General features: G+C 31.3%; 2 pseudogenes; both read left to right on the plus strand.

The window, feature by feature from the left end:
• The first annotated feature begins 258 nt into the window (after positions 1-258).
• LOC107032624 lies at positions 259-991 on the plus strand (annotated as a pseudogene).
• Positions 992-3,353: 2,362 nt separating this feature from the next.
• Positions 3,354-4,095, plus strand: LOC107019101 (annotated as a pseudogene).
• The last annotated feature ends 8,353 nt before the right edge of the window (positions 4,096-12,448 follow it).

Raw genomic sequence — 12,448 nt, forward strand, 5'->3', positions numbered from 1 at the left:
ACTTCAATAATTTATATCTAAAATGGAATAATTTAGATATAAATATAATTTTGGCCTGAAGTTTAATATTTATAACACTAAATAAAATACATTTTAGTGAAAAAATATAATAATGATCCTATAATTCCAACGGTTCATGCACAAAACAGTTTAAATAGAAAGTATTCTCTATTGTTCTCCAAAAATAAAATAAAGAAAAAGTTAAGAGTATAGTGTGTGCCTCGAGAAAACCGAGCAAGATGACAACCAAAGACCGTCATGTCGACGACAGAGGCCACCCTTCTCACCGCCAGTAACTATCGTTCTCATCGGTTCTACAACTGCAACAATGCCTTTCACATAACCACAACCAGCAGCGTCAGCTCCTCCTTTCGTTGCCCTCACTGCTTTCATAGACACCTCCTCCCTAATTACACCATTTCCAGTTTTATACCTTTTACTCAACATTTAACACTAACCAATTAAACCCTTTCCACCAATGAACCTGTTACTTTTAATCATTCCGATTCCGATATTGAATCCGGTGAGAGTGGTTCGGACGATCTTCCGTTTGAGTTGTTTAACCCACATCAATTTCGTTCACCGATTCTTCAATCATTTCTCAACTCACTTCCAAGTGTAAAAATCAATGAATCATCGAAAAATTGTTCGATTTGTATGTAGGAATTTGGAATTTATACTTAAGCGAGTCAATTTCCTTGTAAGCATTTTTTTCATAATGATTGTATTATCCCTTGGCTTAATTGGAGTAATACTTGTGCACTCTATCAGTATAAATTGCCGCAAGAAGATGAAGATGAAATTGAAGTGATTTTGGATGGTGAAACTGGTGGTAGAGAATTTCGAGAAAATTTCACAGTATCAACAGCATTAACCTTGACTGAAGTTGGTGAGGATGATGATCTTAGAGAAAGGGATCTGGATGCAATGCGTGATGAAGACGGTAATATAATGATGGTTGATGCTTGAAGTTCAAAAGAGTAATATATAGACATGTATATAATCTTGGGTATAATTTTATCTATAATGTGTTCTCTTTTGCCAAAAAGACCAAATTTTTTGTGGAAAATGAAGTGTTATTTAGCTGTCCTCTCCTACGCTGAAAAATAGGATATAAATGTTATGTTATAGGATCAAAATATAGACCTTTAGGAAAGTATAAACCTTTTATACGTAGAACATGGGAATGAAATGATAAGTAAAATTGCTAAGGATTTCGGACTTTGGAAACAAATACTAAATGCAACATAGAATTGGTCATTGTTGTTGGATGTACCTTTTAAGACCTTACCTATTTCTACCTAATGCTTCTTGTTTGCGTTACCTAGTCGAAGAACGTGGCAACTCTCGTGGGAAGCTTGAAGAATGGTATTCTGCTGAACCAGATGCAGAGGCCAAACAGCCCTGGTTAACTATTAGAGTTTGCTTGGTGGCAGGTGCATCAGTGTCCGTAGTAATAAATAGGGGGAGTTGGTTGTTGCTATTCCCCTTGTGAGCGGTAGGGGTGTTGGGATTTAATTTTCACTACGTCAAGTTTGAAGCGGTTAAGTTTGAAAAAATTCATATGTTGTACAACTATAGGAAATGAGAAAATTGTACGGTTGAGAGCATCAATTAAATTAATTATTTGTCCATATTAGTCTCTTAGAGATAGAAACCTCTTATATGTTCAACATTATCATGTTAAGCAATGCAGTGACGTGAAGTATTTCTTCAATTTTCCAATCAAGAAGTACGCTCTTTTATAGAAAATGTATATACTTCTTTAATTTTTTTTATAAACAAGAAATGAGTGATGATTCCCGCCCCATGTGTTTCTGTTATGTTTTGGATATGATTCATTTGCTTCAGATCTATATCTATGCCATATACATAAGATCTTCTTGGCAATGGCATATACATAAGATCTTCTTGGTAATGTCATCAATTCTTGAGTTTTAAGCATTCCCAACTGTATTCATTTAATCTTCCATGTTATGTACAACCTAATTTTGATTCTTTGCACTTATGAATTTAATTTAATGTTAAATTTTTAAATTCCTAGACGGCATGGTATAAGTGTCACAGATGTTCTGAAGATAAATGTTTTGGGTGGTAGGAATTTTGTGGTGAGATCCACTCACTTTTGCAATATTTACGTTAACGAGACGTGGCTCACCAAAGTAAGACGCCCAATTTTTTTTAGGAACTCATGATGATTGTGTTAGTGACCGTAGGTTCGCTAAACTGATAATTGAGACGGTTTCGGCCTGAAATTTTAGTGTTTTTCACCCATTTTCCCCTATTTTTACTTTGGAAAACCCATGGTTGGTACTTTTAAAGAGATTTTTCATGTTGAATCATTTGGGTAAGTCTTTGTTACCCTAAATTATCAGTTCCTTATTATCATACATTGTTTTAAACATCAAAAATTGGGATTTTGATTGACAAAGTGAAAGGTTTTTCAAATAATTGAGTTCTATGTTAAAATAGTGATTCGAAACTTATTTTAACCTCTTTTCCGAAATAGTTTTCACCAATGACTTCCATGTGGCTTGGGTCATTTTCAAGAAAAGATTTATGGGTTCAAACTTCTTTTTAGAATGAGTTTTTGGGTTGATTTGACCCATTTTTTAAACTGTATCATAGGAATGTTGTTATTTATAGAATCTCATTTTGATTAACTCTTTGATCAGATGTGTATTTTGACATTGTTTGGAAAGGAAAATTGCAAGTCACGGATTAACTTTTGATTGAATTACGGTAAGTGAGCTTCTAAATCTTGTAAATGACGTACAATCTTGTATTTCCCTTCAAAATATGTGTTCAAGAGTAATGGTAATAAAGTGATGAATTCAATTACTCCACTTGCTTGATCTTAATAAACGAAAAGGGGATTCAATAAAAGGGCAATGTGTTGATAGTCGTGTTTTGGTGAATTGCCTTGATGTTGATCCTAAATTGTTAATTGATGAAATGCTTTGATGACATTATTGTAGACTAGAGTTGGTTGAGCCTATTGTCTCTTCCTCATGGTATGAAATTGCCTATTGCATTGATTCTTGTACGTTGTGATGAGACATGTGGTAATAAAGCCAATGAGAAATGGTTTTGGGTGGTGATATTGTGCCGATGGGAAATGGTTGCAGTAGGTGACATTATACATATCTAATGAGAAATGGTTTTTTCTAGTGATATTAATCTAATGGAAACGAGAGAGTTCAAGATTAAGAAAATATTAAAGTAAAAATATATTTTAAAAATTAATATGCCATTATATAGTCGTAATATATGACAGGTGGGCGAGGTTATATGGAAAAAATCTCCTACAATAATTTATAGACAAACATGTAAGAGGATACCAAAAGTCTGTCATGTCTATAGAGGCCACCCTCTCAACCGTCGCAACCTTCGTTCTTATCGATGCTACAATCGCAACGATGCCTTTCATATAACCCCCACCGTTGGTGTCAGCTCCTCCTTTCACTGACCTTGTTGCTTCCATCGCCACTTCCTTCCTTATTACACCATTGCCAATCATACGCCGATTTCTCAACATTTACCTTTTGATGATTTTACCCTTTCAACCACCAATTTTGTTACTTTTGATTATTCCAATTCTGAAACAGAAATCGATGAGAGTGATTTCAATGATTTCCATATGAGTAGTTTTACTCAACTCAATATGAATTGCTTAACTAAACTCATGCCCGTTCTCTTACTCATAAATCATTTCTTGACTCACTTCCGAGTGTGAAAATTGATGAACCATCGAATAAATGTTTGATTTGTGTGGAGGATTTCAGAATTGATACTAAAATTACCTTGTAAGCACTTTTTCATAATGATTGTATTTTCCCATGGTTGAATCAATGTAATACTTGTTCACTCTGTCGACATAAATTTCCTAAAGGAGATAAAGATGAATTTTGAAAGGACCTGCAAATCACTTTGAATGGTGAAATTGGTGGTAGAGAATTTCAAGATAACAATGTTGTTCTAGAGTCAACAACATCATCCTTGAGTGATGTTGGTGAGGATGATGATGATCTTAGAGACATGGATCTGAACGAAATGTGTGATGAAGATGGTGATATAATGATGATTGATGCTTGAAATTTAAAAGAGAAACATATTGATATGCATATAATTATCTTTTTGGGTATGATTTTATCTATAGTATCATTTGATGTTGCAATAAAAGATTAAATTTTAGTGGGAAGTTAAGTGTTATTTGTTGGGTATGTAGCAAGAATTTATGGGAAATAGAGGGAAGGAGAGGAATTTAAAAAGTTGAGAACTTGAAGAGTTGGGAACCTCAAAAGTCCTCTTATGCTTTAATAAAAAAGGCAATTGTCCCTCATCGGTAATGGAAAGGAAAAAAGGAGAGTTTAAATACATAAACACTCCTATTAATTTTTAAAAGGGTTGGAATGAGGGACCCCCCTCGCGTCGTCGTCACTCGCTCGCTTCGGCTTCGGCTTTGGCTTTGGCAAATGATCGATCGAGAGATCATTTTTTGGACAAAATTTATTTTATTTATTTATTTAATTAATTAAATGGCCAAATAATATTTTCAATTAATTAGCTGATAACAGAAGTTAACCGAAATATTTTCAACTTTTTAGTTAACCCGACCCTACTTGGATCCGCGCGCGTGACCTGTTTTATTTTTCGTTTTAATCAAAATTCCCGCCTGGATTGTTCTTAAAGGTTGCAACTTTCTGGAACAGTCAATACCATTTGAAAGGTTGCAAACTTTCATTAATGGTCGTGTCAATTCTGAAAGGGTTGCAACCTTTCAGAGCATGTTCTTCTTGCCTATAAATACCACTCAGTCTTCAGAATATTTTCCAACGAATTTTCTGATCTTCCTTCTTCTTCTAAACATATTTTTCTTCGTGTACTTTCCTGCTGTGGATTGATTCACTGAGAGAACAGTTTTTGGTATCTACACTCTACTTATTAAGATCATTTTACCCTGAAATGTTATATTCCAAATCAAACCTCGGATAAAAGAGGGGAATAATTTCCTTAAGGGGACACTGTGAGTTCAGTGGACTTGATCTTCTTCCAAACTAAACGATTGTTTCAGTTTCAGGTACGTTTGTTTTAAGTATTTTCTGAAATAAATTTCTGTTTATCTTGCTTACTGATTCGATAAATTTCAGTTACTTCGTATTTCTGAATAATTTATTACAATCAGTAATTTCTGGTTATAATAACACAGATTTGTAAACATTATTTACCACTCAATATGTTGAATATTCTGAATGTGTAGGATAAACATTAACATCAAACTTGTAGGATGGAATGAAATGACTAAATTATGGGAGGTACTACTAATAGACAGATAACCATATGAGTTCATATATGGAGTTTACCCCATTAAAAGGGTCCAATATACTTTATCAAGGTATATAGGTGGATCTGAGCTAATGTGGATCCACTGAGCTAATGTTGATCCACTAATCTAATGTTTATAAAGACTAGAGAGTCTGCCTAACTAATTGGAGACCTCTTAAATCCTATGGTCACATGTCGTTCTTGAACTTGGGGATTGGAACTAAAGCACCCAGCAGACATTGAAATTTAGCTTGAATTCCTAACTCTGCTCGATGCTAAGTAAAACTCCCATGGAAACATGCAAATAACCAAAGACAATAATAATTTGATAGTAGTGACTTGTACTAATTACCAGCTAAACTAAGTAGCTCATGAATCATGCTTTAAGCTAATAGTTTCTATTAATATATTGAAGACACTTTATGAAAAAATATCTAAAACCATCAAGATAATATGAAAGCATGCATTCTGAAATTATATAATTCTAAATCACCAAAATACTTCCATAATGTTGGTTCGTGGAAACACCATTTAAATCATGGAATTATTAGCAAAACATGCAATTAAAGGCTAATCATGAAAGAGAAATTGAACTACATTAAATACCTATAACAAAAACATAGGTTCTAGAGAGATTATAAACCTTGAAAACTGATGGATCTTTGGACTCAATGGGTGAAAAGAAACACATTGATGAAGCCCCACATACATGTTAAAGTCACAAGACTGAATCTTTGAATGGAGACTTGAAGATGAAAAATCATAATTCTTGCCTTAGAGGAACCTTTAAAAAGAAGAAATCAAACTTTGGGTCTTGTGCATGAAAAAAAGTTTTAGGCTGATAAATTACCTTAATCTCACTTAGAATATGCTGAAAATTAAAGGACTGGGAATACATCAAAATGACCCTAACTTTAAAGTGGTCATAGGTCAGATATGGATGTCTTCTACGGACTATAGAACAATCTAAGGTCCATATAGTGTCTACAAAATTAAAATAGGTGAAAATTTTGGATTTCTCAAGGTTTGTTCTAAACGAGCTTCTACGGTCCATGGGAATATCTCTAATCCGTAGAAGTCATAGTATTCCTGAGTTCTGAGTTTACAGAAAGATCTATGGCCCGTGAAAACTTTTATGGCCCTATAAATCAATAACTTTGAAAACTTACATTTTTGTGAAATTTTCAAGATCTAATTTGGACATAGAAAATTTTGGGGTGTAACATTTAAAAATCTTATTTCCTATAATGTTAGATTTAACTTTGTTTTCTCTTATCAAGACAAAAATGGATCTTGCATGTCCTTTTATTGGTTCATGTATTTACAACTAAATCTATATATATATATATATATATAAAGAGAGAGATAGAGAAAGAGTTGAGTCTCTTATATTTTATACATTTTATTCTTGTGGACTCAAAACAATTCTTTTTCGGCACCATATTGAATAACTCATATGAAGACTTACAATGTAAACCCAGCTATCTAAATTGCATATAGTTTTATAAGAAAAAACACAATCATACATGAACATGAACCTGGACAACTTTGACATCATAAAGAAACAATTATATTCAAAGTTCTGTAAGTGTTGTCATCGGTTTTTCTTTTAATTTCTTTACTTAAGAAATATTTTTCTTCTGCAATCGTGGGTCACTTTAAACGCTCTTTCTACTTTGGAAAAGTACTTTTTGTGATCTTGATATTTGTTTGTATTATGGTCACATTATGTTGATGAAGAGTTACCTTGTACTTTCTATTGAATGCTCATCAATTTATTCTTGTGGTACCCTTGATTGTTTAAGTTGATTGACCTACAATATACAGAAGAAAATAACAAATAGTGAGGTTGGATATAAGCAACATATATAGACAACAAAGAAAGACAATTACAACTCAATCATTTATGAATGTGGAGTTGGACTACATTGATGTTGCGTTTTCAATAATGGTCCTTGAAACCTATAACAAGAAAAGAAAAAAATGCAATATTATTATCTTTGACTGGTTTGACTAGTTTGTTTGCATTACTAAGTAGACAAAAATAATTATAAGAGACTAATTTATTTGACTAATCATTTTTCTTGATTTATTAGGTGTAGAAAGGTCTTTCATTTCGACTTGTTGGACTTGTTGTTGTTGAAGTTCAGAGTGTTTGCTTCTGATAAGAACACAACATCTACTATTGTGACCTAATTTCACTTGTTTTACACTTTTGGTTATGTCTTTTCTTGATTTTATTATTAATCTAGGTTTTTAAAAATCTTGCTTTCATTGTTTTCTCATCAATCCCTCTCTTCAATTGTTTATTTTTGTCTTCCTAGTTGTGCTTCGTATATTGTAGAAATTATAGTGTTTGAATCCTTATCTTAAGCTATTGTTCGAAGCTGACAATTGGAAAGATTTATCCTTTATAAATTTTCATGTACTGATTAGTTGTATCGCATTCATGGACATATATTTAGGTTTATCCTTCTTAATCCATATAACTGCAATAATATGATTATATGGTATTTCTTAAGGTCTTATATCTTATAAGAACATAAATTCTCTTTAAGATCAGTCGAGAGTAGTATAGGATAAATATCTTCAGTTTGATAACGGATTTGATTAGATTTAATGGAAATACATTAATAAATTTAGCTTTATTTTCTTGTAGCTTCTACATGTTTATTGACAGATTCTTCGCACATGGTTCATAATTTTGTCTTTGATCTTTTGCAGTTTGGACATCATTTAGATTCTAATTGATTCAATTACTGTCCAAATATACTTTTTTCTTACATTAGAAGTATAATATTGAATGACTCGCACAAATGGTTAAATAACATATCACATTTTGAGTAAAGAGAAAAAAATCATTGACTAATGAGTGGGGTTGTAATAAACCAACTTGAGGCTTTTGAATCTAATTTTGACAACTCTTTCATATTCTTGGAGAATTCAGATTCTATAATTGTTCCAACAACTTTTTACTAAATACTCTATAGTGTTTGTCCTCCAAAAACTTAAATCTTAAAATTATTATGTTCATACAAAATAACATCTATTATTATCTCATGAATGTGTGAATTAAACACTTTTATTTATCAGAAATTAAGTCCCACGCAGAAGAGTTTTGTGAGATTTATATGTCCTCATCAACAAGAGTAAGAAACCAACTCCATGTATCTTTTATCTCACCTTCCACTGATGTGAATGCAACATGATATAAGGTATTGTTTCCTTCAATTCCTATTTTTATCAATAGTTGACTCTCTTTTTGGTTCCCTTTCAAATGACATCCCTCAACCCCTATTATAGGTTGACATTTCGCTAAATTTATGTTTACAAGAAGCTAAACATATAAAATTTTCCAAAAAGAAATATTCTACCATTCACCATTGTTTTTTGATTTTCATTCAACTTCATAATACATCTATTCCTTGGAAATTCTTTCTCTCCCCAACTTGAATTAATTTTAAATTCATCCACGTACTTCTAAGTTAAAAATTTATAGTCAATAGTCTTTTTATTTCATTGATTACCACAAGAATGGCCGGGGCCTATTGTCGTGATCTTGAAAGGTCGATTTTAATTAAACTTTGATATAAATATGAATTATTTGAAACTTGACAACAATTTCCCTCGACTTTGCAGTCCGGTTCTTCGTAAATTTAATATTTTTTTTTACAACACAACAAGTGCCTCAAATACCCACTTAAATTTTTGGTATTACTCAAATCATATCAAGTGCAAATTACATAAACTATGGATCCTCTAAATCTCTAGTTGAATTAATAACAATGGATACTTAAAGATTATTATCATCAAAATCTCCATGTGAACTCATTAATTTCTCATCTGATGTAGCACAATACACAATCATAATGTTGAGTGTCATTGGGAAATATGACCAACTTATTAAAGGTGAATATCCATTGATATTTCTTTAACTTGATTTGTTTCTATTTTTTTCATTAAGCCAACCCATTCTAAAGTAGAGTCAATGATTTTATCAAAATCATATCATTTTCTTCCCACGAAAAATAGAGTCATTGAATGACTCACGTTCTTCACATGTGGCTTCACACTCATCACTTTTCTCTGTTACATCCACATCTACCAAACCTCCTCCTCCTTGTAATGGGTTGCCCTTGGAATCTACTCCTGTCACAATTCCATTGGTACTTTTTGGTGTGCTCACTTGCCTTTTGGTCTAAATAATGAAGTCTTTAGCTCCCTTGAAATAGACATAATAATCTATATGTCTATTAACATAGTTCATCACTGGCTGAAATACCAACCAACTATTATAGTTTAGTTTAATATAACGGTATACATATTAAATCTTCATCTTCACATGTTGTCAAAAGAAAAAGTAGAATGTATTAGTTATTATTATAATTAAAGTTATCTTTAAATAAGTATCTCGAATCGAAAATGTAACCGACACAAATCCAATTAAAAAATAAGTAACAAATCATGAAAATCTAAATTAATTTTGTATTTGCGTTATGTAAACTTCAGTTCTTCAAGAGTTGACTTGTATGTATGATTGCTTATGCTTACTATGCATTTATTTGTATGCAATTCTGAATTTTCACTTTTATCGATTGTTTGGAAAAGAAAAAGAAGAATAGGTCCTTATGTCAATTGAATAAGTAGAACCAACAGAAAATATAATTTGTCAAATAAAATTAAATAATTCACTACAAATATTTGATTATGATAGCTCTTGTATATTTTTGAAGAAATGGCCTTTTATTCTTTATGCCAAATATTATATGTTGGACTAGGCATTCTGTAACACAAAATTTTACTCAGATTCTTATAAAATCAAAGATTTTTCCATTTTCATCAATTATTATTATAGAAATAAGTTAAAATTAAATTAATCGAGTATTTATATGTCGTTGTGAATATATGCAACTCCTGCAATAGAATTTCATTGGCAAATGTAATGATATTGTTTCTGTTCAATAGGTTCACTAAGTTGTTTTATATGTTGTAGGGGGACTAACTAAATTGTATCCTCATATAACAAGAGATGCAACGAAAGACAAAAAATTTTCATCAACCAACAAACACACAAAAAAATCATGCATTAGAGGATTAATTCATATCTAAATTGACGAAGGGGAGAGGGTTGGGATATGGTTGTGTACTTTTGTATGATAAATATGATTACGAAATATTTTATAAACATGGTCTATGGTTAGTTTTTTTTTTTGTATAAAAATGTTTTTTATTGAAAAACTAGATTTGCCCTTGTTAGCACTAACATATCTTTCAATTGATATTCATTATTAGTTGAAGAAGTGAAATCACTAAGTTTGATTATTTAAATGATAAATATGAGCAATGAGGTATCTTAAGGATCAAAATTAAAATAAGAAAATCACACAGGGACAACAAAATAATTAGTTTCTCTACTAAATATTATAAGTTCACATTCATATATATTAACATTACAAGGGAGCAAAGAATCTTTGGATAGAGAAGGAGGATAATTTTTTACCTGGCAATGATCGATGTATTGAATTTTTGCAAGAAAAGACAAATAGAATAATGTCACAATGACATGTTGTTGGAGACATTTATATAGATCAGTACAGTTGAGTGATCAAGGACAATTGAATAGAAATTATACGTTTTTCAAGAATTAAATTAGGGCTGAAAGTTTCAGCAAAATTAAACATTTAATAAATTAATATTTACTTAATATTTTAGGGGCAAAATAGTAAATCAACTTTGGAGTTAAGTTCTTCCCATTATATATGATATGATGATAACCATGAGTGGGGTAAGCATGACACGATATTTTAAAAATTGGTATGGTAATTTTGGTATTCGGCATCTAAAATAATATATCATTATCATACTAAATTTACTTGGTATAATTTGGTATTTTTAATTTTGGTATATTACAGTATGGTTATTCGATAACCATGACTTGTTTGACTTCGACTTACATATATTCATATAACAAAGAATTATAACTTTATTTTTTAAAAAGAAAATCCTCCCAATGATAAATAAACTAAAAACTATATTGTTAAAAAATTTCACAAAGAGAACCTTTCACGCATGACAGAATAGTTAAAGATGACATTTAAAAAACATTACCTTAAATTAACAGTCTTAATTAATTTTACACCAAAAAATTTATTCACTAACATGTAAAATCTAACTTGAGTTATGTAGTGAAGTTTTGAATTCTTAATGTAAAGTTATTTTTGGCTATATAGTCTGTTCATACATATATATATATATAAGACCTCGAAACTTCTAAGTTAAGACTTGAACAATTCTTTATGTATAAGATCATATTGGGTGATTCTTCATTGTTCGTAGGTGTTAAGGTCAATTTCTTAGTGTCTGAATGATTTTTTATAAGAATTAAGGCCAAAAGAAACCCTTAGCACAAAGTTGAGTTGATAGTTTTCTTACCGATTGATTTTTAATATGAGATTTTCCATGGTTTAACTTCAAACAATATTATCTCTCAGTACATAATAAATTAGGTGTCCCGTGACCTATCAAATTAAAGGTCAGTAAGTCCTATTTAAAACTCAAGTACCAAGTTTGCCTATTTTAAAATCTGAAGTAAGATGTTATACACATTTTAGTAAGGCCTTGTTAGTAAGACAAATGTTCACGGTCGGCTACACGGCCCATGAAAAGTTTCACGGAACGTGGAACCTTCCTTGAAGGGCCGTCTGTTAGTTTTTTAATCTGGGGACGTTTTAGTCATTCCTCAATGTTTTTTGTACTTAAAGTACATCCCCTTAACCCCTATTCAATGCCTAAACAACGTCATATTGCACCTAATTAAGGACTTAGAAAGTGTTAATAAGTTCTTTTACGTTCATTAGCACTATAATTCATTAGAGAAAGATTTCAAGAGGAGAAAAGCTAGGGTTTTAAGCATTCTTCGAGTTACGTCGGTTTCTCCAAGAACTTCATTCTTCCAGGTATGAAAGACTATCATAGTGTTGTACTACTTCATCCTCACGCTCTACATCTACTTTCACATCAATAAAAGATTAATCTAGGCTTATATCCTTAGATTTGAGTATTTTTGAAAGAAATTGATATTGAGTTTTGAGTCACTGATTATTGAATTAGATTTCATGATTAA

Source organism: Solanum pennellii, chromosome 1 (genome assembly GCF_001406875.1).
Source record: "Solanum pennellii chromosome 1, SPENNV200".
In the NCBI taxonomy this organism is placed as follows: Eukaryota; Viridiplantae; Streptophyta; class Magnoliopsida; order Solanales; family Solanaceae; genus Solanum; species Solanum pennellii.